Genomic DNA, 26,237 nt, shown 5'->3' on the forward strand with positions numbered 1-26,237 from the left:
CACCTTTCATGACCTCGAATGCCTATTATATCTTTCTCAATATCTCTTTGTTTAACTTCTCACACTCAGTTTTTTTCAATCTTTTCTATCTTGTGTATTACACTATTTTTCTTCTGTTGCATTCCCTGCACTGCATACCTCCCAGCTCTTCTCCTGTTTTCCCATGAGTTTTTCTTCTGTTGCATTCCCTGCACTGCATACCTCCCAGCTCTTCTCCTGTTTTCCATGAGTTTTTCTTCTGTTGCATTCCCTGCACTGCATACCTCCCAGCTCTTCTCCTGTTTTCCCATGAGTTTTTCTTCTGTTGCATTCCCTGCACTGCATACCTCCCAGCTCTTCTCCTGTTTTCCCATGAGTTTTTCTTCTGTTGCATTCCCTGCACTGCATACCTCCCAGCTCTTCTCCTGTTTTCCCATGAGTTTTTCTTCTTCTTCATTCCCTGCACTGCATACCTCCCAGCTCTTCTCCTGTTTTCCCATGAGTTTTTCTTCTTCTTCATTCCCTGCACTGCATACCTCCCAGCTCTTCTCCTGTTTTTCCATGAGTTTTTCTTCTTCTTCATTCCCTGCACTGCATACCTCCCAGCTCTTCTCCTGTTTTCCCATGAGTTTTTCTTCTTCTTCATTCTCTGCACTGCATACCTCCCAGCTCTTCTCCTGTTTTCCCATGAGTTTTTCTTCTTCTTCATTCTCTGCACTGTTTACCTCTCAAGTCTTCTCCTATAAACTGTTCTTTAGTTTTGCATTACACTATTTTCCACTAGCCTTCGTTTAATTCCATTTAATTCCATTGTTCTTCATTTAACTCTTCTCTTGCCTGCTGTACTTTTGTCTCTCATTATATTATTTTTCATTTTTCTTCATTCAGTGCTTCCTTCCCTTTAAATTCCATCCTTTGATCACTACCTGCTTTAGGGTATAGTTTTTTTGCAAACATTCTGTCCTAGCCTCTCCAATTTGTATCTAATGTATAGTGTTGTTTGTACGCTCTCCTTATTAATTATTAGTTGTTAAACTAGTCAGGAATAGACTGGATTTTTATTTTACTTGATCACAAATATGTGTATGTATAATAGGTTTCCTTATGAGCATTTTCTTATAGTTCCCTTAATCACTTGCAAAGTATGTTCCTATAGTTTTATGGTAACAGCTACATGTACCTTTCCACACTGCTGTGATTGGTATCCATTATTGGTTCATAGGTTAATAGGTAAATACTAGACAATCAGTCTGCAGACCATTACAAGTCTGGCCAATGATTCATATTCAAAAGTCCCCCCAGCCCCAAAGGGGGGCAATACAGAATAGGCTGGGGAGAATTTGAGGTGACCCATCCAATTATCTTGGTTTGCATTGAAAGTGGCAAAGGTACTTACTCTGGGACAAACCTCAACTATATGTCTCAAGCAAACCACAAGAAGCAATGCTAGCTCTCCTTCAGCTGTTTATTTACTTATAATGTTACTTGATTCAGAAATACCCAGTGTTCTTAATTCTAGCCAGTCTCAGTTCTTAATTATAAGGAACTATTCAACAGCCATTCCTGAGTCATTGTACACAAACACACACACACATACACGCACACACACACACACACACACACACACACACACACACACACACACACACACACACACACACACACACACATACAGGCAAACCATTCAATAAAAAATACAAGAAGAAAACTCAGTCAAGCTAGAGCCTTAGCTGTGTAATACCTTGAACTTGCTGTAGTGGAGGCCCATTAGATATATGCAGATGACCTCTTAAGGTCATGACCATTTTTAGCTACATAGGTTCTGAATGCCCATGACTTTCTACTTTTAAGTATTTTATTCAGGTCAATAAAGCTAATCCCAATTAGGTGTAGACGTGTCAAGTTTTGGACTTTTTATAATCTCATCAGTAAAGCATAAGTGGATTGTTTTAGTATATGTTAGAAACACATGGCTTTAAGCAAAGTAAGATGCCTATAAACATTAATGTGCCTGCATAATATTCCAAACAGCATCCAAGCAAAGGGTAAAAAGGTTATTCACACAAACTTTTCAGTAAAAACTGCAAGACCCAGCCAAGCTAGAGCCTTAACTGTGTAATATATTAAACCTCCTGTAGTGGAGGTCCATGGGATATATGCAAATTACCCAATAAGGAAGTACCAGTGTTTCAGGATTATGGCTTCAGAATGCCCATGACTTTTTCTTTTTAAGTCTTTATGGTTACTTTTAGACTCATAAAGACAAACACCACTAGCTATAGACATGCCGTGTTTTAGACTTTTTATTACCTCATCAGTACAGCATATACTCATAGGGTCATGGAAGGTTAATAAGCTAATGGCCCTAGAGTCCTTACAAGCCTAGCCATATTTATCTGGAGTTGCCCCAGTTGTCGGTGGTTAGGTGAGTGAAGTTCACAAGAAAAATTGCTGAAGGAACCAAACCAAAACGAAGACAATGTCCCCACAAATCCAGATATAAAGTGTTTATTAGATGCCTTTTGTTCATCCACTGTCAGAACTTCTTCAGATAAAACTCTTATACAAATTAACTGTTTAAAAGTATTTTTTAAAACCAATCACATGATAAAAAAATCACCAATCGAACATTCATACCATTTTTCTAATTAACGATTTATCTAATTAAACATATTCCCCCCAATATTAACCATTTTGTTTCCATTTTACTTCTCCTATAACAATAGCAATAGAGAAACTACCATATATAAACATTCTATGTATGAAAAACTGATGTTAATAACCATATAATTCATTACTATACATATATATATATATATATATATATATATATATATATATATATATATATATGTTACAGTATATAAAAATGTATAAATTGTCATCTAGACAAACTTTCATCTAGATAAACTTTTAAACTTTAAAATACATGAGACTGAACACATATCATTTAATCCAGGATAACTTCCTGCATTTAGCCTAAGCTGCCACAATAACTCTGACCGTTGCAATAAAAGTGAATCTGGTCTACCTCTACCATCTTGTTCTATCTGGTCTATCACTTTAAATTTAAAAATATGTGATGTATATTCTAAATTGTGTTTTGCTAAGGCATTGTCTATCTTATTTTTCTTCATACTGTATATGTGTTCATATATTCTCTCCTTTATTTTACGGTCAGTCTTTCCTATGTAAAATGCTGAACAAGACTGACATACTGCGATATAAACAACAGCTTTTGAGTTACATGTATATTTCTTATGTATTTCCAGCTTCTTATTTCGTACATAAAATGTTCTTCCTGTATCTATATATCTGCAATAATTATACATGTTGCATGTATACATACCAGCATCATTCATTTTATATAATTTACTATTCCAACTAAGCAAAGTTTTAACATTTTTCCCTTTTCTGAAAATAATCTGTGGTAAACTATTAAATTTATCAGAGACTAATGGCTGCCCCATAAGCAGATTTCAATTTTTGTATATTATATTTTTAAAATCACCTGCATCTAAATTATATGTAGTGATAAATCTATATCTAACCACTTGCTTCTCACATGGTGTATTTACATAGCCTTCTTCACTTATTATACTATTGGTGTTACTAATAATTACATTAGTCTTAAAACTCAGAATAGGTGTATATATTCCTCTTTCTTTCTTATTCTGAACTTCATTTCTAAGTTCAGAAAACAATTCATAAGGATATCCCCTTTGTATAAACATGTTACACAGAAAATCTATATCATTTGTCACCATGCGTGCTGCTGAAACTTGCTGCCCTTTTATAACAGATCGTTTCTGATGTGGGGGATGACAACTTGTAAAATGCATTTGAATAAGTTTCTTTTCTGTGTATTTTTCCTATATATTTTTGTCATGTCTATCCTTCTATAATTCAATATGTAAATATGCTATCTTTTCCTTATTAAAATTAAATGTAAATTCCAAAAATTCTGTTGTTTTACTAAGGTAATCCACCATTTCTTTTGTTTTATTCTCATCTCCTTTGATAATAATGAGTATATAATCTAAAAACCTTGTATAATAGTATATCATGTCTTTCATCAGGCTACTATCTAGAATTAACTTACATTCTCAGAATGCCATTATGAGATTTGAGAAACTACCTCCACAAGGTGAGCCCATTGCTACACCGGTAAGCTGTAAAAATAACTTATTCTCAAAGGATGTGTAATTATTTGTTAAAATAATATCTAATAACTCTTTCATTAATGAAATTTCATTACTACTAGCACCATTCATTCTCAACATCATAGAGAACCATTCTATACCTGTTTCATGAGGTATTGATGTATACAAATCTTTTACATCTATTGTTACAAAGTTGTATTCACTCTTATATTCCAACATGTTAATATTTTCTAGACAAGTAGTTACTTAACTATGCCTGCACCCAAAGTTCCAATTTTATTTGGCACTCCTAAAATACATAAATCTGTTGCAAATCCACCTATAAGAGCTGTTGTAGATGCCAGGAACTCTATTACATACGCATGTCTGAAATTTGTGGACACGATTCTTAAGAAATATATAAAACAGGAGACCCAGATATGTAAAGATTCCTGGACTTGTCTAGAAAATATTATTACAATTGTGGCAGCTTAGGCTAAATGCAAAAAGTTATCCTGGATTAAATGATATGTGTTCAATCTCATGTATTTTGAAGCTTAATAGTTTATCTAGATGAAAGTTTGTCTAGATGACAATTTATACATTTTTATATTCTGTAACATATAAATACGTGGGTCCCCTTCATATGGTCGACTTTTCACAAAGTCGACTTTCATATGGTCAAGACCATATGATCATACCTCTCAACCTGGAAACATCAAAAATCTGGACAAGGCCCATGAAAAATAGGTACAAATCTGTACACTGATTAACATCTAATTTGCATATATAATTACGTAACCCCACCCACTCCAATGGAATTGTGGGATGCCAACTTTCAAACGCAAACTTAAGAACAGACAACAAAACTATGGCACCAGAGTCCCCCTACAGACATTGCAATGTCCCATTACCTGGCTATTCCACCCCATTTACCATAAACACTAATGTATGCATACTGCTTTACTTCTACAATGATTATTTGGATTTTATTTTTACTCAAAGCCATAGCAAAGGCAGCAAAGTGGTAGCTGCCCCAAGTGAAACAATTAGGTAGTACAATTAGTGACATAATAGAGATGTTGATCACTCCCTACCTGGAAGTGCATGTAGTCTTACAATGCATTTAAGCACCCACACCTGTACAATAATTAGGGGGTACAATTAGTGGCTTAATAGAGGTGCTGATTGCTCCCTACCTGGAAGTGAAAGTAGTCTTAAAATGCATTTAAGCCTCCACTCTTGTATAACTGCAGCTGCTTAAGAGATGGTCAGTTTGTGAAGATAGCAAAGAGCTACTGTGTATTTACTTCCCTTTGCTATGTTCGGACACTGGTTTCACTTTGAAACAGAGGTTCTTTTTTTTAAAAAGTAATTTGAATATCACTCATACAATGCTACAGATATCTAGACGTTTGCTGTGACTAAAATAATGGTTTAAGAGCTTTCATTTTTCCCTCAGCTTTGAATACCTTTTTCATTTTCTTGGGGATATGGCATCAACCAGTGAACTGACTGACCTAACTACAGGTCTGTGATTACAACTTACGATGCTATTACTTGGCTTGCTACGTATACTATACTTAGAATATGTTTAAACTCTTCTTGTTTGCAAATGTCATAAAAACTTGAAGTGGAATCATAGTGATTAGCAGACATTAAACTAAAGGCTGCAAGTATAATTCAGACATTATGTCTCATAAAATTAAATTTCAATTCCTTAGTACCTATAAATCAGTGTCTCTACCTATTGTATCACTGTGTACATGTTAAACACTCATTTTGTGCTAACCAGCTTTAACTGTTTTTGTGTTTTTCTGCTGCTGTTTTTGTGTTTTTCTGCTGTATTCTAAAGTATCTGCACTTAAAAGTAGCATTTTGGTCGACTCTGGTCGAATATTACTGTTTTTTTGCTAATTTAATTGCTGAGGCTGCTCACTAAAGTGTGCTAGCCTGTGTTAATCGATTTTACTGTTTGCCTAACTGCATTTCTGTGTTCTTTTCTAAAAAAACAAAAAACAAAAAAAAAAATACTCCTTGTTTTCCCGCCTTTGCTCGACTAGTTAAGACCAGTATACAGGCTTTGCTGTATTCTGGGCTGTGTGTAGTTCCTGTGTTGGCCATTGCCTTACTTGGATAGAAGGAAGTTTCTGAGCTCACCAGTGGGAGTGGGGAGCCTTGAGCAGCCTATCTGTCCCTGGGGGAAGTGATCTCAGCACTTGAGCTGTAATTCATTGGTTGCCTTGGACCATTTCCAGCTCTTTTCAAGTTCCCTGTATAAAAATCCGCCTCAGGGCGTTTTTTTGGCTATATACCCAAGCAGAGCTCCACGTGGTCCTGCAGAGGGGTCCTGGCTACAGAGAACTGAAAGAAGCGACCACTTTCCTGATTTAAGTACTTTTTGGCTTTTTTATCTGCATTGTCCTCTCTGGCTTTCATTTAATAAGATACAACTGTTTTTGTGTTTTTCTGCTGTATTCTAAAGTATCTGCACTTAAAAGTAGCATTTTGGTCGACTCTGGTCGAATATTACTGTTCTTGCTAATTTAATTGCTGAGGCTGCTCACTAAAGTGTGCTAGCCTGTGTTAATCGATTTTACTGTTTGCCTAACTGCATTTCTGTGTTCTTTTCTAAAAAAACAAAAAACAAAAAAAAAATACTCCTTGTTTTCCTGCCTTTGCTCGACTAGTTAAGACCAGTATACAGGCTTTGCTGTATTCTGGGCTGTGTGTAGTTCCTGTGTTGGCCATTGCCTTACTTGGATAGAAGGAAGTTTCTGAGCTCACCAGTGGGAGTGGGGAGCCTTGAGCAGCCTATCTGTCCCTGAGGGAAGTGATCTCAGCACTTGAGCTGTAATTCATTGGTTGCCTTGGACCATTTCCAGCTCTTTTCAAGTTCCCTGTATAAAAATCCGCCTCAGGGCATGTTTTTTGGCTATATACCCAAGCAGAGCTCCACGTGGTCCTGCAGAGGGGTCCTGGCTACAGAGAACTGAAAGAAGCGACCACTTTCCTGATTTAAGTACTTTTTGGCTTTTTTATCTGCATTGTCCTCTCTGGCTTTCATTTAATAAGATACAACTGTTTTTGTGTTTTTCTGCTGTATTCTAAAGTATCTGCACTTAAAAGTAGCATTTTGGTCGACTCTGGTCGAATATTACTGTTTTTGCTAATTTAATTGCTGAGGCTGCTCACTAAAGTGTGCTAGCCTGTGTTAATCGATTTTACTGTTTGCCTAACTGCATTTCTGTGTTCTTTTCTAAAAACAAAAACAAAAAAAATACTCCTTGTTTTCCGCCTTTGCTCGACTAGTTAAGACCAGTATACAGGCTTTGCTGTATTCTGGGCTGTGTGTAGTTCCTGTGTTGGCCATTGCCTTACTTGGATAGAAGGAAGTTTCTGAGCTCACCAGTGGGAGTGGGGAGCCTTGAGCAGCCTATCTGTCCCTGGGGAAGTGATCTCAGCACTTGAGCTGTAATTCATTGGTTGCCTTGGACCATTTCCAGCTCTTTTCAAGTTCCCTGTATAAAAATCCGCCTCAGGGTGTTTCTTGCGCTTTTTATGCTGCGGTCGGGCGCCCTAGCGCAACGCGGCAAGCGGTTATACAGGTGTAATCTATTTTATACAGGTTTTAACTTTTTCTGGCTCCAAGTCTGCTCTTCAATTTTTCCCTTAGAAGCTCTACTCAGTCTATCTAGCTGTATATATCAGCACTTGTTTTCGAACTTCTATCCTTAGCAAGCACTCATAATAAAACCAAGCACTCTTACCCTAAAGTAAGCACCACAGGCATCCACTACCCCTGTGAATACCCACTTCCCTTAAAGGCACAACACTCCTTATAATATTCTAGTATGTCGAGTGGTAGACCACTAGCATCCTCTCTTGTTCAGCTGGTTAATCTGGGAATCTTAAGACAATGTTACAATTGTCTCATGTACACAGACAACCCTCTCCTCCTTCCTACTAACACATATACTTGTGAGAGATGCAACTATATAGCCAGACTGGAGGCTGAACTCTCTCAACTCAGGACTGGCAAGACCAGTCAGGAAGAGATGGTACCCACACCCAAAGCAAAACCAGTCACACATATAACCACCACCAATGCAAACCAAACACATAAACACAAAGACATACTCGGAGGCTCTTGTAAAAACTTACCAAAACAACAGAGGCCTCCAAAGCAGACACCCAGAAATACACCCCACAAAACACAACACCTACAACACATACCTCAAGCAACAGGTGTGTCACACAATCACAGCCCCTAAGGCAAAATACTATGCCAGAGACATTAGTAATAGGTGACTCTATAGTCAGACACACCGATGTTCCACTTACCAGGCTGAATAAGGAGAGGGTAATGGTGAGCTGCCTATCGGGGGCTAGGATCCGCCACATTACACACGCACTCAGGTCACTCCAAAGCAAGTACAAATATGATTCAGTCATTGTCCATGCGGGTGTGAATGACCTGAGACGTACCTCCCTGGACTACATGAAAAGAGACATTGAGGAGCTCTCCGATTATGTAGCTCAGACTGGTATGACCCTGACCCTGAGCAGCATCCTGCCTTCGCCAAGAATGATGCCTCAGTACAAAGACAAAATGATCAGTTTTAACAATTGGCTTAATCACTGGTGTCATTCTAGGGGATCCAATGTCTGTCAGCCTGGGATGATATGCTGGACAAGCCACGTTGCTTCGCAAGGGATGGCTTGCACCTGTCACCACTGGGCTTCCGGATACTGGCCAAGGCTCTTGCCACCCCATAGTGCCTTTTTTAGGCAATGCTCAAAGGACAAATCAACCTCCATAAAAACAAAAATGGAAAAAATTAAGGGTAATGCTGCTCAACGCCAGAAGTCTAAATCTCAAGATGCAGGCACTCGAAGCACTTCTCAGTATGGAGAACATCGATGTCTGTGCAGTAACTGAAACCTGGTTCAAGGCTCCTGAGAGCACTCCAGCTACCAGGCTATACCTCATATCATGCGTTTAGGCCTCAAGTTCCAGGCCGAACCACAAAGGGAGGGGGAGTGTCCATTTTCATAAAGGACACCTACACCTCTCGATTGGTGGCTACTCATGAAGCATTAAAAACCATACAAGTTTTACTCACCATAGGCAAAACTGCCATACAACTGGTCGCATGTTATAGAACACCCTCCCAATCCCAGGAATCCCATCAAGCATTCCTGAAAACACTGGAGGATATGAATGTCACACCAAACACCATCATATTGGGTGACTTCAATTACCCCAACATAGACTGGGCCCACTATTCTAGCCCTAACACCCTGGCCCAAAGATTCCTGGAATTCATAAACTCAAATGCTATGGAGCAACTGGTCACCTCTCCTACGAGGAGAGATAATATACTTGACCTGATTATCACAAACATGGGGTCCAAATGCTCCGCACCGGATATAAACCCCTCACTAGTAAGATCTGATCATAAACTGATCACGTTGGATGTACATATCTCACCCCACCCCAGAACAAAGACTACAGTGAAAAACTTTTCAAAAGCTGACTTTGCGCTCCTTAAGTCGGAAATTATATCCTTTAAGCCTACTGGGTTAATGGAAACCACATCCCAAAATGCTGAATCCTTCACAAAAGCCTTCTACGGACATCTCCAGGAATGCATGGATCAGGCAATCCCAACTAAAACCAAGACCCTCTCCACCAAGGGCAAACGCCCGGTTTGGTGGACCCCGGCTATAAACAAACTGTACAACAAAAGAAGGAAGCTACTGCAGGACAGAGCCAAATCCCACAAGGGAAAGGCTTCCCTGATCAGCACAAGTAAAAAACTATGCTCTCTCATAAAAACATCTAAAGCAAACTTTGAGAAAAAGATTGCCAAGGATACCAAAGACAATCACAAAGCCTTCTTCAATTATGTCAGAACCTTGGGAGGAAATTCTCAGATATGCTCTGAGCTAGTACACAATAACAAAAAATTCACTGATCCTACCGACATTGCCAACATTCTGGCAGATAGGTTCAGTGCAAATTTCTCCCCTCCCTCACCCCCTAAAGATGAAGTAACTATCCCTGCTGAATGTAACCTACCTGTCATCACAGACACACAGGTGAAATCAGCACTCAACAAGGCAAAAAACACAGCATCTATGGGACCCGATGGTATCCCCGGTTGCGTGTTACGTGAACTCAAGATGAACTAAACCGCCCCTAAGAACTCTATTCAATCTTAGCCTCACTACAGGTTATGTACCTGAACACTGGCGCACAGCAACAGTGGTCCCACTCCACAAAGGGGGAAATTCTACTGACCCAGGTAACTACCGCCCCATAAGTTTGACCAGCCTGATCTGTAAGGCTATGGAAAGAATCATCATGGAACTCATAAATGGCGACATTGGGGATCTGCAGACCCTTGATCCCACACAGTTCGGTTTTGTAAAAGGCAGATCCTGCCTCTTAAACCTGGTTGACTTCTTTGAGACAGTCACTAGTGCCATCGATGAGGGCAAGGCTGTCCACACTGCCTATTTGGACTTGGCTAAGGCCTTTGACACAATACCACACTCTGGCATCATTGACAAGCTCAGCAGCCTAAATGTAAATCCATATGTCACAAGATGGGTAGCAAATTGGCTAAAAACAGAACCCATAAGGTTAAAATTGCTGGAGCCATGTCAGACTCAAAACCCATCACAAGTGGTGTCCCACAGGGCTCAGTCTTGGGTCCACTCCTATTCGGCATTTATTTCTCAGATGTGAAAGCAAATATGGAAGGATTATGGCTGACAAAGTTTGCAGATGACTGCAAACTGGGTGCCATAGTGGATTCACCTGCCGACACACACATCCTACAGAAAGGTCTCACTGAAGCGGACAACTGGTGCGGAATCATGGCCTCAAACTTAACGCCAAAAATGTATAGTCATCCCTTTGGGAAAAACAAAGTACCCACAAACTATCACGTAGACAATAACCCACTGAATACAGAAGATGTAATCAGAGACCTGGGGACTCAAGTCGATAGTGACCTCTCCTTTGACAACCATGTTGCCAAAGTGGTCAGAAAGACTTTCTACCTTGCCCATCTCATCATGAAGGGATTCTCATCCAGATCAAAGGAGGTCATTGTACCTCTGTATTCCTCCCTCGTCAGGCCCATGATTGAATATAATGCTCCATTTGGGATGTATCTCACCCGGCACATGCAACAACTGGAAAGACCCCAGAAGTACCTCACCAAGAGGATCATAGGTCTAAAACATGTGCCTTATCCAGCTAGATTAAAGAAACTCCAGCTCTATTCAGTAGCATACCGCCTGCTCAGAGGTGATTTGTGCCTAACATACAGGGCCATGTCCAACCAGGAATTGATGGACATGCTCCATCTCAAAAATCCAAATCCACCAGAACCACACGAGCTAAAGATTTCAACCTCTGCACAAATATGAATAGGACATGCTGGAGGGATAGATTCATAACACAGAGGTTACCCATACTCTGGAACAAAATCCCAGTTCACGTGAGACAGAGCCCTTCATTGGCACTGTTCAAGAAAAATCTCGATGCATGGATGGGAGATCTAAGTTTACCCGGGAGTGACCTCAGTGTCACTACTAGACAGAGGTATAGTTTACTAAATAATGGGGTTCCACATGTGTCACTACTAGAGAGGCGCAAATATATAGTATGGGGTGGCGTAAAGCCACATCACTGTTGGCTAGGCTTATAAATGCCCCCGGGCAGATAGCCTAGTACACTACTATGAAACTATGAAACTATGCACCTAGAAATCCACAACCAGGGCCTCCAATGAAAATTAAATCTGCTCAGCAATACTATCCTGGTAATTAAAAAAAATAAACAAACAAGGAAATAAACATTCTATCTCCTAAGCAATGCTAACATAACTTATTTGCATATCAGACACCATTTTTCTGAATCCAATACAAAGTGCAACTCAGACAGTGAGAATCCTTCTGTGCTGAGAATATGAAAAAAAATGTCAATGAAATTTGGAATGATTCTACTAACAAATTAAGACTAGCACTAAAATCAACTTCTTTGCCCAATGGGATCTGATTAAAAAACTATTTCCGAATAAAACAGCATTTTGTTATGCATGGAAATTGTTGATGAGGGAAGAAGGTGATTCTGATTAGCCCTCTGGCTGCATGTTTTACAGCTTAATGAGTACATTGCTGCAAATTGCATTAGCAAGATTTTTGTTAAAATGTGGAATCTGTAGCAAATATGGCTACAATTAATGTGAACTGAATACTCTAAAAATTATGTTTATGTCATACTACAGTTTTAAAAGAAAGTATGAAGTACATCTAAAGCCAACTGTTCATTTCTATCAGTGATTATAGTTAAAGCTGAATGAAGCCTGCAGAGAATTATAGTAAAGTCACTGGAATGGTCTTAAAACTGAATGGCAAGTGACTTGTTTAATGAAAGTTGATGCTAATCAAAATGCTGAAAGTGCATTCATTTTGTCTTCTTAATAAGATGTAAAGCAGTAATGAGCAAGTTAGGGAATATAGCTGGCTACTGCTTCTACTTTGCTATGCTTTTAGAGAGCCATAAACTGCAAAAAAAGGAGTAAGATACTAAATCACTTTCATGCCTTCTTTGCAACTGATTTGCTAGAGATATTTGGAGAACAGGATGATCACAATAATCACTTAAATCACGAAATGAACATGTGCGATTTTTATCTGAAAATGAAAATGCAACTTTTCTTTAAAGTGTGCCTAATATCAAAACAGTTAATGAGAATGTGGAATTTGATGAACAGTAGAAAGTAGTGTGGTATTTAAACAGTGAAATAGCTAAGTAAACATGGGTATAGGACAGCTCCATGAATGGGATTGTTCAAATTCTGAGAATTTTAAGTTTTAAACAATTGTCTGAAACATTGAACAATGACTATCTGTCTTACAGTCCAGACATTAGCAATTAATTAAACAATGCAAGTGTGAGAAGAGAACCACTCACATTCATTAGCTTGCAAATAGTTCCTGATCACACTAGTCACGAGAAAGACACACACACACACACACACACACACACACACACACACACACACACACACACACACACACACACACACGTATAGTTCACACACACACACACACACACACACACACACACACACACACACACACACACACACACACACACACACACACACACACACACACACACACACACACACACACACACACACACATACACCAGTTCAAGCTTACCCTGAAAATGAGTAGTTCCTCTGCCGTTATCCCAGCTCACAAACAAGTTCCTCTGCAGTTCCAGCTTTGCAATTCTGCCTGCTAGCAAGTTCATCTGCTGTTCCAACTTTCTGCCATTATCCCTGCTTGCAAAACAAGTTCCACTGTTAATAAATTATTCCAATCCCATTCCCGCCCGCTCGCAATTCAATTTCGGAGAACCGGAAATGATGATGTGAGCTCCTTGAGCTCAATTCCGACTGGCTGGTAGCCTGACGGAGCTGACGTCATCATGCACGCGATGACATCAGTTCCAACAGCGCGAAAATTAAAAAAACAAAGCAAAAAAAAAATCAGAAATGAAGGGTTGCCACTCGGGAATTGTGGCACCCCTTCATTTGGACCCCAAAACTCTGTAAAAACTGAGTAATTCGGAACGGTTGGGAGGTCTGCATATGATCGACTTTCAAAAAGCCGACCATGGGGAACCGCTATCTCCCTACAGTGTGGAATGGGAAAATTTCCATCTTCCGCACTGTAGTGCGATCTCATAGTTTGTATATTTAAGTTACGGAATGTGGGGGTGCAGGGGGGCTTGCCCCCCTGCTAATAGTTTTAGGGTAAGTGTTTGTTGTGTTTTTTGTGTTTATTTTACATGGTCGGCTTTCTGAAAGTTGATCATATGGTTTCGGTCATATGAAAGTTGTCTTTGTGAAAAGTTGACTATGTAAAGTAGACCCACATATGTATAGTAATGAATTATATGGTTATTAACATCAGTTTTTCATACACAGAATGTTTATATATGGTAGTTTCTCTATTGCTGTTGTTATAGGAGAAGTAAAATGGAAACAAAATGGTTAATATTGGGGGAATATGTTTAATTAGATAAATGTTTAATTAGATAAATGGTATGAATGTTTTATTGGTGATTTTTTTATCATCTGATTGGTTTTAAAAAATACTTTTAAACAGTTAATTTGTATGAGTTTTATCTGAAAAAGTTCTGACAGTGAATGAACGAAAGGCGTCTAACAAACACTTTATATCTGGATTTGTGGGGACATTGTGCTTTGTTTTGTTTTGGTTCCTTCAGCAATTTTTCTTGTGGATTGTTTGAATGTTTCTCTAGCAGATTTAGGTGAGTGAAGTTCACAGAGGTAAGGGTCTATGTTAGTTAATCATAGCTCTCAACCTTTCACCCCCAAAATGAGGAACACTAGCCCTCATAATGTGGAACAAATGGGAAAATGTGGAACACATACTAATGGCTTACTAAGAACTTCTACTAGGAAGGCCATAGGATGCTTAAAATATGCTGGTCTTACTTATAAAGAAGATCTTTTAATGAATTAATATGATTCATTTCTATTTACCGTGGATTTCACTTAAAAAATTCCTAACACTGAACGTACGACGCAGTCTTTCAATGTGGAATTTCGAGGAACTTCCAGGAACATGAACTTTTTAAGACCCCAAATGAGGTACATTCCTTGTAATGAGGTACACTTGAGAGGTATGTAATTAATACCGACTTGTTCTGTCCAGGAGGGACATGGGTGCCACCTTAGGAGTGAATTTGTGGTTACCCATCCATAGATCTAGGTTGCATTTGAAGAGGGTGAGGGAGGAGCTCTATTTCACAAGAACTGGAAGCTTGTTCCAGAGAAGTGGCTGTCTATGGGAGATGTGTCTTTCTTTCCAGCATGACCTGTTTATGTCAGAGACTAGGTTAAGATCTCTGGAGTGTGTGACCCTTCTGCAGTTTGATTTGCAAATGTGTAGCATTTCATCAGGGCTGGGTCAGACACTGCCCTGTAAGCCAGGCACAGGTCACCCCTTAGCAACCTGTAGGAGACAGAACACAGTGACAGGGCTTTTAATCTTTCCATGTAAGATTTGTTTTATGTACCCTGTAATTTATGGTTAGATATCTCTGTGGTCTCTCCAATTGTTGCATGTGTCTGGTGAGGTACAAGCAAAAGGGAGCATTGTACTCAATTACTGGTCTGATGAAGGCTAGGTATAATGGAATTATAACATCCGTAGATCTATATGCAATTACTTTACTTATAAGATGTGCCACACAGATGGATTTCCTTACTACTGTGGATACATAATGGTCAAAGCTCAGACTGATATCAATCTGAGTACCTACATCATGTATCTGTGGGTCTACACCTAAAGGGGTGCTGTAATGTAATTAGTGAGGATGTTAGCTTTCCTAGAGGGAATGATAATGTATTTTTTTGCATTTGGCTTTAATCTGTGGCTTTGGCACTAATCATCTGTCTGTGTTAACCCTGTCTGTAGTATATTAGCATCACTGGGGACCCAATGATTGCTGCCAGTTTGCAATCATCAGTGAACTTGATCAGCCAGAGGCAGTACAAGTTTGCCTGGACTTCTGAGAAATAAATTCCAAACAGTAAGGGCCCCAGCACAGAACCCTGTGGTATGCCACTGTTGAAGTCACTCACTTTGACAGTATGTGTCCTGTCAGTGAACCAGTTGGCTACCCATCTGGCAATGTAGGGATTAATTCCCAATTGGGAGAGTTTCTCTATAATACCTGAGTGGGAGATTCTGGCAAATGCCTTGGCTAGGTCAAGATAGGTGGTTTGCACTTTTTTCCCCTCATCTAGGGCCTTGCTGACTTTCTCAAAGAAGTCAGCCATATTTTAACAGGCACGAACTAACTTTAATGAATCTGAAATGGGATGGGTCCAGAGTTTGGAGATTACCTATATCCTTGTTAATAATGTTCATAATGATTGTTTCCATATCCTTACAGATGAGGATAATCAAGGTTATAGGCCTATAAGTGGATTGCTTGGCTATACTTTAGAAACATAGGGCTTTAAACCAAATATGATGCCCACAAAGATTCAGTGCCATTTATTATTTCAAATACACAATTCATTGACAGAGTGAACAGTTATGAAATGCTGGCAAGTGTTCTGTTAATCAAATGTCGAGGATGTTGGAAGAAGTAAGATCAAATGCATGTGGTATACTAAATGCCAAAAGTTTCAAATATACTGAAAGTTAAAGCACTAGGTGGTGGGAGTGTTTGTGTGAACATTTGTGGGTTATAGCCAGAGTAAGAGCTAAGTAAGGAAATAGGTTTAATGCTGTGCATGTGTGTTGCTGTGTATGGTGTAGACCCTAGTTTCTTGTATAGTTGTATTATTATGGAAAGGTTTTCTAAACTAAGGAGCACCCTAGACCTATTGCTGACAACATTCCATAGGCCTAGGTTTTGCGATTACATGAGATATTTGAGTGAACAAGGTAATCTGGCTGTTCAAATGAATGCTTTACAATCGACATTCTTGGCCAGGAGTTGAAGCAGAATGTGGTCAGTAAGGTGCACGATCAAGCAGTGGCCTATTTCAAATCGGACACAGTACCAAAAATAAAAATTAATGTTGGGATAGGCTAAGTAAGTTTGTAGAAATACTCACAAAGTCAACTATATAATCAGTTTTGGACCATTTTGATAGTAGACAATTTTGTCAGGAATACAGTACCTGATAAAGTATGTTTTATTATAGAAAAGGAAGAAATACTGCCTCACATCTATCAGGTTTCAAAAATCCATACTAGGAGAAATCCAATCGAACTTAACTGTAGTTTCTGTACACATGGTCAAATCTAAGGCTTTTACTTCAAAAACACCCATAGACTGTTTGGAATAAGGAATTTGATTAAATGAAATGCTGAATGGATTGTTTATCTTGCAATGTGTACATATTGTGCTTTTTTTGTAGGTCAAACTTCCTAACACTTTAAACAACAAATTTCTTTTTATTTATTAACTTATTATTATCTAACTTGTTTACAAGATTGTAGTGCTCTTTTTGGGCATAACACAGTCCAGGAAGCGGCAATTTTTAGCTTTATTAGCACTGACATAATATTGTCATCCATTCCTAATAGATGGGACAAACAATGGCCACTAGATGTCAGTTTTTCCATGTTTATTTTTTACACATGCATCTTGTTAGATGTGAATATATTGTAGCTATTGGTTTGAAATAATTGATATATTGTGTGGAGGACTGAGACAAACTATATATATATATATATATATATATATATATATATATATATATATATATATATATATACATGGGGGAGTGCAGGGGGGCTTGCCCCCCTGCTTATTTGTAGTGTAGGGTTGTTTAGTTTTTATAGTGTGGGTGGAATGGTGTATGTGTTGTGTGGTGTATGCTGTGTGTATGTTCATGGTTTTGTGTTGCGTGGTTTTGGGTTTTGGGATTTTGGATCGTTTGCCTTTATGGTTTAGGGACACTGAAATTCGATATTTCAGTATTTCGAGATTATAAAGGGGAACCATGTATATATATACATACACACACACACACACACACACACACACATATATATATATATATATATATATATATATATATATATATATATATATTTGTAATAAATTACCTGTCTCCTTTAGATGGCTGTAGATTGTTTTTGTAGTTCCAAACAGCACTATGTTGGTGGGGCTGTGCTCTGTTCACCCTTGCTGTTTTCAGGCTCACTCCACTCCCCTATTCTACTCCCTATTCCCCACCAGCACCACTGTAACTAAATTTCTACCTTCCAAACCCCAACCACTCCCTCACCCATTAATTTCATTACAGCCATCCTAATGGTCTTTCACCCACAGCATACTTAAATCACCTCATCATTTCACCATAATTGGTCTTTTCCTTCGCACTTCATACATAAATGTCACTGCCTTACTCAATCTGTTCCGCACCTTTTACTAACTCTTTCAAACCTATCTTTTCCTAATTGTAACTACAGTATGCTGTTCCTTTGCAAACTCTCTCTACTTCTACTATCTCTTTTGGCCTTTTCCACATCCTATCACACTCTATATCTATCCAGTCGACCTGCCACTTCTGACACAGTACACCAAAATTCAAACTCATCTCTTTCTTACCTTGTAATAGCTTTCAGCCTGTACTGTATCACATCCCATACTTCCTTTAAATGCAGTTATATCAAAAAGGAACTCACACCACACAGAGGTAATTTAAGCTGAAATAGAAATATAAACAATTATTCCACTGTAATCACCTCTCATCCACGATCTCCGTATTTGGCAAAAATCCACCCAAATCCTGGACTGAGCCTTCAGTCCCTATATAACTTCAACTCATTGAACTCACCTGCTCCAACTTCCCTTCTTCCATTTGACCATGGTAATAGTGTACTCTTGATTAACTTAACTCTTAGAAGCATCTACAGTAAACCCCCTGACTTAGATACCTGCATAGCATCGCACACACCTGATGTACTTATAACCACAGAAACCTCGCTTACACCAAATATCAAAGACCAGGAAATTCTTCCCCCAAGCTTCAACCTCATCAGAAATGATAGACTACATCATGTTCTAAATACCCTGTAACTTGTTTCTTATCCCCACACTCACCCCGACCTTCCCATTGCTGAAATCATTCTCTCTTTTTTCAAATCAACAAACAAGTGTAAGAGCACATGTATCACAGTCATATATGGCTTCCTGTAAACAACATCCCAGTACTAGAAGAAACCCTTTACTGGATCACTCATAATATTAACAAGGAAATTATGACTTTTGGTCACATTAATATTGACTACCCACTTATCAACTATGACTCCCTCACTCTTAGCATTAATCTGTTTGGCTTTACCCAAATTATCACTACTAATACAAGGACAGACATATGTAACAAAAGGCAAGTGGCATTACACTGGATCCTCACCACCACCCCCAACAAAATGAACACTGCTGACTGTCTGCACGATACCTTCAGTGTCCATCTCACTGTCTTTGCCATAAGCTAAACTAATCACATACCTAAACAAACACATAGTTTATAAATATGTGTGTAAACTCTCCTTTAACAGTGACACCTTTCTTAGTTACCGCCACAAATACAACACTATCTCTTGTTGATGTTGTAATTCACTGTAATAACATATCCATACCTCTCATCTGTCTAGATTTTCTCATAATGTCCAGAATTTGAGACAAATCTTTAGTCTGTCCTCATAAAATTTGTGGTTTTGTGGCAAATCACTGAGGATTAAAGTCACTAACTAATGACATACATTTGCATTTCAGACTTCAAATTTCTCAAAAAAATACATGCTATCATACATTCTTTTGATTCTAACAATTAAGTTTATAGGAGCAATTTTTAAATATGTCCCTATTTTTGGACCTTTGTCCCCCCCATTATTTTAGGGTTTGTCCAGATTTCTAGTGGTAAGAGGTTGACAGGTATGAACATATCCCTTAACATAGTAAATGAACTAGCTCCTATTAGATCAAAAAAATTAAATCCAATTCCACTCCCTGGCTCACAAAAGAAACCAGGCATCTCATACTGAACTGGCATATAAGGCTTGTAAAACATGTTTTAGAGAGAAATGCAGCACATGTGGCAATATTTTACACAACTTAGAAACTTTAATTAAAAAATCACGTCAGATAAAACTGCATACTTTACTAAGCTTGAAGACAGACACTGTCAGAGCCCAAGCTATGCCTGACCTCAATAAAAAGCCTACTACACCCTGGCCAAACCAGCAATCCTGCACCAACTACCACCACCAACTGTGACCCCATAAATATCCAGTTTAATATTCATTTCATGCAGTCTGTCTTCTCCTTACTTAAAAACCAAACCGCCTTCTCTCCTCACTATTCTTACCAGCTATAATCACAACCAGACTTTTTTCTCCCTCCAGTCAATACCCACCACTACTATCAAGAAAGTTATCTTAAAACTGAAAAATTCAACCCAGCTCCTAAGTTTGCCTTCAGAATATCTCAAAATTGCTGCTGATGCTCTTGCATATCCTGCATCTATACTTATAAACCAATCCATTATGGGGAGCTAAGTACCCCCCAATCTGGAAAAATTCCCACATTATACTTCCACATAAAGGTGGAATGTTATAATAGAAAACATATCCAAGAAAAAGCTTCTTGGTATCGTAATAGATGATAATTTAAGCAAGCAATAATGCCCAACAGGGTGTGTGTTAATGTGTAATTAATACCCTCCCAGGTGCCTGAGGGCCTCTACACCCCTTGAAGTGCATTAATTACACATTAACACACCATGAAGTGCATTATTGCACTTAAAGAATGGGCTGTCTGTAAAACTATTGAGTTTTAAGTACTATATTATTTTTTATATATTTTTAATGTAAAATACTTCCTCCGCCTAATGTTTCAAATATGCTGTAGTATGTGTAAATGATGTTGGAGGAAGCATTTTACATCAAACATATATAAAAAATAATATAGTGCTTAAAAAAATTAATAAGCAAGTAAAACGCAACAATTTTACATAGAGTCCGTTCTCACTCCTATACACACATACACTGTCTCTTCTGCTTTCACACATACATATACACACACACACAATCTCCTCTGCTTTCATACACACTTTCACTCACACAAGATTGGTCTCACCCTCTTTCTCAGTCTCTCACTGAGTGTTCACTGCTTTCATACACACATGCAGTCACACAAGACTGCTTTCACTCTTCACTCTCTCTCTCACACACGCAGGCTCCTCTGCTTTCATACACGCATTCAGTCACACAAGATCACTCTCACTTTCTCTCTCAGTCTCTCGATCTCTCTCTCTCTCTCTCACACAAACACGCACACAGTCTCTCTCTCTCTCTTTTTTTGTTTTACATTTTATGCTTGCTAAACAGCAGAACCGCTACTTAGCGAGCGTAAAATAATGGTGGTCGTTTTTTTTTTGTAGTCCAAGTTCCACTTGATCTGCTGCCATGAAGCAGTGGACTTGTTTGTTAGCGGGCATTACTTGTACATTAATACCCTGCTGGAGAACGTTTCTACTCCAATCAGGGTGTTGATGCACAGTTTGTCCATTATCTAAAATATGATTAACACATACCTCAATGATAATTTAACATATGATCAACGTATCACACATGCCATCAAGAAAACACACCAAAGGCTTCCTCTTCTTCTTCTTCTTCTTCTGCTTCTCCTTCTTCCTTTACAGAACCAAATCCTTTCTCACTGGCTCCTATACAAAATCTTTAGCATCTTCTTACTTTCTCTCCTCGCTTCTCTATGCATCACCCATCCTGACTAATCTCCAATCTGCCTAACAAAAAAAAATAGAGCTTGCTCCATCTAAATAAGTAAGTTTGCATCTAACTTACCAAAATGAAATTGCCATTGCCTAGTACTAAGTATCTAAGCTGGCTTCTAATTACCTTACAGACTCCCAACTAATTACTGTCCATAATATAATTCACAAAACTAATTCATTCCCTTGACTAAAAATCATCATCAAAATCATATTCTCCACCTAACAATCTCTGCACATACAACAAATGTCTACTGTCCACCACAAAGTCTCTCAACAGTGCAGGGACACTCTTTACTTAACCTTTGTTACCAAGCACTGGAACTCCATCCCTCTTACCCTAAAACAAAATGTCATTGCTACAAGATTACAGCACAATTTAAAACAACATGTAACTTCCTTATGGCTATGCTCATGCTCCCAATCTAACTAAACTGATCCATCTTTCTCTTTATTTCTCTTCCCTTACCAATCTCTTTTATCACAGTCACATCAGTTTCTTTTCTTTTCTACCACCTCTACAACTTTCATTATTCCTCCACATAACTAGTCATCCTCAGTCCTCTCTTTTTCCTGCCCTCTCTCTTTTTTCTCTCCTCGTCTCCTTACTTATCCACTGCAATATCAACCTCTCTTTAGTTTTGTACATTTTCTAGTACGTAACTTTTTCTTCAGCTATATCCATATCCTTAAAGGCAAGACACAACGATGTACCATTGCTGTATCTTGTCTTTAAGGATATGGACATAGCTCTTTGCATGAGTTTATTATACCTCCAGTGCACTATGCTGTATTCTGATCTCTCTGAAAATGTTTGCAGTGCTTTATGTGTATGTGATTGTCATTGGAGTTTTTCTCCCCAGGTCTCCACTGAAAACAGGCTCTTCTTGGCCATTGGAGTTCCCCGGTTATCAAACTGAAATAAATAAATAAATAATACCAAATGAATTGTAATTGGTGCCACCTATACAAAGCCAGAAGATATAACAAACCTCCTGGCTGACAAATTTAGCTCTAATTTTATCCCCCACTCCCTGCCAGATGCTGTTCTGGAAATACCCATATCCATAACTCCCTTAACTATCACCAGAGTGATATCACTAATATCTCAGAACTCATACTTAATAGTTTGAAACATGAACTAGCAGGACCACTAGAAACACTGTTCAACTAAAGCCTCTAAACTAGCTTTGTGCCAAATGAATGGAGGACTGCAATGGTTATCCTGCTGCACAAGGGTGGGCTATCCACTCACCTGGGGAATTGTCATCCCAGAAACCTGACTAAACTGATATGCAAAGCTATAAAGAGAATGGACCCAAAGCAGTTCTGGTTTGTCAAGAGCAGGTATTGCCTACGCTACCTGGTGGATTTCTTTGAAATCATCACCAAAGCAAAGGACGAGGTCAAAATGGTGCATACTGCCAACCTTGAGTGGCCAAGGCACTTGACCCTAATACCATACTCAGTAGATATAAACTCCTACATCTTCCTGTGGATAGCCAGCTGACTTATGGACAGGATCCAAGAATATAGAATACAGGACTTTTCCTTCACAAAAATGCTAGTCACTAGTGGGGTGCCTTAGGGGATCAGTGCTGGGGCCACTCCTTTTTGGCATCTACTTCTCTGAGGTCAAGGCTAACATCAAGGGCCACTTGGCTGACAAAGTTTGCAGATGATTGCAAATTAGGTGTAGTCACTGAATCTCCCCAAGACACAAATATCTTCCATGAAGTCTTGACACAGACTAATAAATACTGCCAGAGTTTTTAAAAACTCCATGGCCCCTTCCAGTCCTGTTCTGCTGTAGGCTGCTGGCTTCACGCATTGCTCACTATTGCTGCATTACCCCAGGTGTCTCCCACTGTTCTACATAAAATCCAGGCTTCCAGCCCTTGAAAGAACCATTTAAAGAGATCCTGCAGTGGTTTCTATCCATTCAGCCTCCACAACAACTAGAATTACAACATCTCACTATTGCTGCATTACCCCAGGTGTCTCCCACTGTTCTACATAAAACCCAGGCTTCCAGCCCTTGAAAGAACCATTTAAAGAGATCCTGTAGAGGTTTCTATCCATTCAGCCTCTCCAACAACTAGAATTACAATGTCGCACTATTGCTGCATTACCCCAGGTGTCTCCCACTGTTCTACATAAAATCCAGGCTTCCAGCCCTTGAAAGAACCATCTAAAGAGATCCTGCAGTTGTTTCTATCCATTCAGCCTCCCCAACAACTTGAATTACAACATCTCGCTATTGCTGCATTACCCCAGATGCCTCCCACTGTTCTACATAAAACCCAGGCTTCCAGCCCTTGAAAGAACCATGTAAAGAGATCCTGCAGTGGTTTCTATCCATTCAGCCTACCCAACAACTAGAATTACAATGTGTATGTAACCCTTTGTGTTAAATATGATATGCCTTTCTACTCATTGCTACTGTTGTACCTTATTTCAGTATGTGCTCGATAGCAGCCTACCACGGCCTTTAGTCTCCATTTTATTCCCCAGGCTCCTTCCCACTCCCTTACGTGCTCCTACCTTTTCCTGTAGTCTCTCATAGTTTGGCCACTAGGTGGCAGGACATACCCATTCCCAGCTCCTATATCTTAAGTTGATAGTTCAGTCACTATTTTTAAGTTAATATTATAGTGTAAATCAATACATATTGAGTTAATAGTTCAGTCACTGTATGGCTACCCTGTGTGTAGTTCCTTACCCCAGTAAATTCTCTGCTTATCTCTACTTTATATACATAGCCACCCAGTGCCTTACCCCTGCCTCCTTACTTCTGAGCTTGCTCCTTGCTTCACGGATTTGTTTTTGTTGGCTAGTCTTCTTCCTTCTCCTTTGGCTCTACCCACTCTGTTTGCCCTGCGGGCTCACTCCGCTCCCCTACCCTGCCCCCAATTCCAACCCTCCCCACTCCGTCTACACTTATAGTAACAAAACCACACTCACTCACAGCCCAATTAAGTCATCTCATCCTCCACCCAAACTAATTTAGTTCCACCCCTCCCCTTCCTATCTAATTCCACCCTCCTCATCTTCTCCCCATCTGTCATATACAAAACAGCCCACATCTCTGCCCACTCAACTCATTTATTTCTTACCCAGCTCATACTGTAAATAACCACTATGCTTACTAAACCTACTACCTTCATAACTCAAATACTTCTCCTCACCTTATCCTATCTAAACTATCTCACCAGTCTTCTCAGTACCAGTCACTCTCCACCTTTTCCTACAACCACTTCACTTCACTTACAACACATGCACTACTCAACCGTCATAACTCCCCACCTCTTCTTCAATAACTGTCTCCTTTTCCCCTACAATTTATCCCTACCTACAAATACTCTTCTCCCATCCCAATTAGCCCTACTCCAATAAAACACATGACCCCCAAACTAGACAGTAAGCAGTCTAAACACCTCCTTTTCCATATTTGCCAAGTTATTACCATCCTCTTCTCTGGTGACATACACCCTAACCCCAGTCCCTCTCCTCCTCACAACTCAAATCCCCCTCCCCTTACCCCCCAACAGGTAAATCCCTTCTTTTCACAACACCGAATGCTCAAAGTGTATGCAACAAAATCCCCAACCTCCATGCCTAGCTTCTCCATAATCAGCCAGATATCCTGTCCATCTCAGAAACCTGGCTAAAACCACACATAAACATCTCTGAAATAATACCCCCCAACTACAGTATCATTAGAAAAGACAGAACCAAGAAAAAAGGTGAAGGAGTTGCTCTCCTCTACTCATCCTCCCTCTCAGTTATTCCCTACACCAAACCTATTCCACAATTCACCAATGCTGAATTACTTCTGGCCTTTATTCAGCTAAATAGACACAAACATATATGTATAGCCACTCTCTACATCCCTCCTGGAGAAAATGTCCCTATACTCGAGGATATCCTCTCCTGGTTCTCCACCAACATTAGTAATGATATGATAATCCTGGGGGACATGAATATTAACTGGTCCACCATTCAATCTCCTACAAACTCCCTAAACTTAAACCTTTACAACTTCTCTCAGCTAATCAACTCCATAACTAGACCTTCTAAGGACTTCTCCTGTGGTAGCACCCTTGACTGGATTCTGGTCTCTCACCCCCACTATATCTCTCATAGTGGTACCCTCCTTGACTCTCTCAGTGATCACTTTCCAACTTTTGCTCATTGCCTTCCCTCCTCCTTACAATTAACACACACCTATATCTTCACATGCTCACTAAAGAAGTGTAACCCCATTACCTTCTCAAACTCACTAAAACATTTAAATTGCAGCCCCCTACAAACCCTCCCCTTGAGCTTGATAACATTAGACTGATAAGTGAGCTGTTTAAAATAGTGTTAGAAAATAACATATTTATGTGTCAAGATGCATATTATCACCAGAAGCAGGGGGTGGCAATGGGCACCCCCTGTGCTATCACTTATGCAAATTTAGTGTTGGTTTACTGGGAAAACAAAGTTATACATGGAGGACAACATCCATGGAAGGACAAGTTAATATTCTATGTGCATTTTGTGGATGATGTTTTTTGTTATGGAGGGGGGGATCGTGGATTTACAAAGATATGTTGACTATTTGGAATCTATGATCACTTTCCTTAGAATCACTATGCAGTATTCCAGTAGAGCTTTGGTCTTTTTGGTTGTAAAATTGCTGAGGGATGAGAATGGTGTTTTGGACATGACCTTATTCAGA

General features: G+C 39.2%; 1 protein-coding gene across 2 annotated transcripts in view; it reads left to right on the plus strand.

The window, feature by feature from the left end:
• LOC122801073 (claudin-15-like) overlaps positions 1–26,237 on the plus strand; it is a 405,386-nt gene that overhangs the window by 111,145 nt on the left and 268,004 nt on the right. The window lies entirely within an intron of this gene.

This window comes from Protopterus annectens, chromosome 4.part1, assembly GCF_019279795.1.
Source record: "Protopterus annectens isolate FY-2018-M chromosome 4.part1, PAN1.0, whole genome shotgun sequence".
Taxonomy (NCBI): domain Eukaryota; kingdom Metazoa; phylum Chordata; order Ceratodontiformes; family Protopteridae; genus Protopterus; species Protopterus annectens.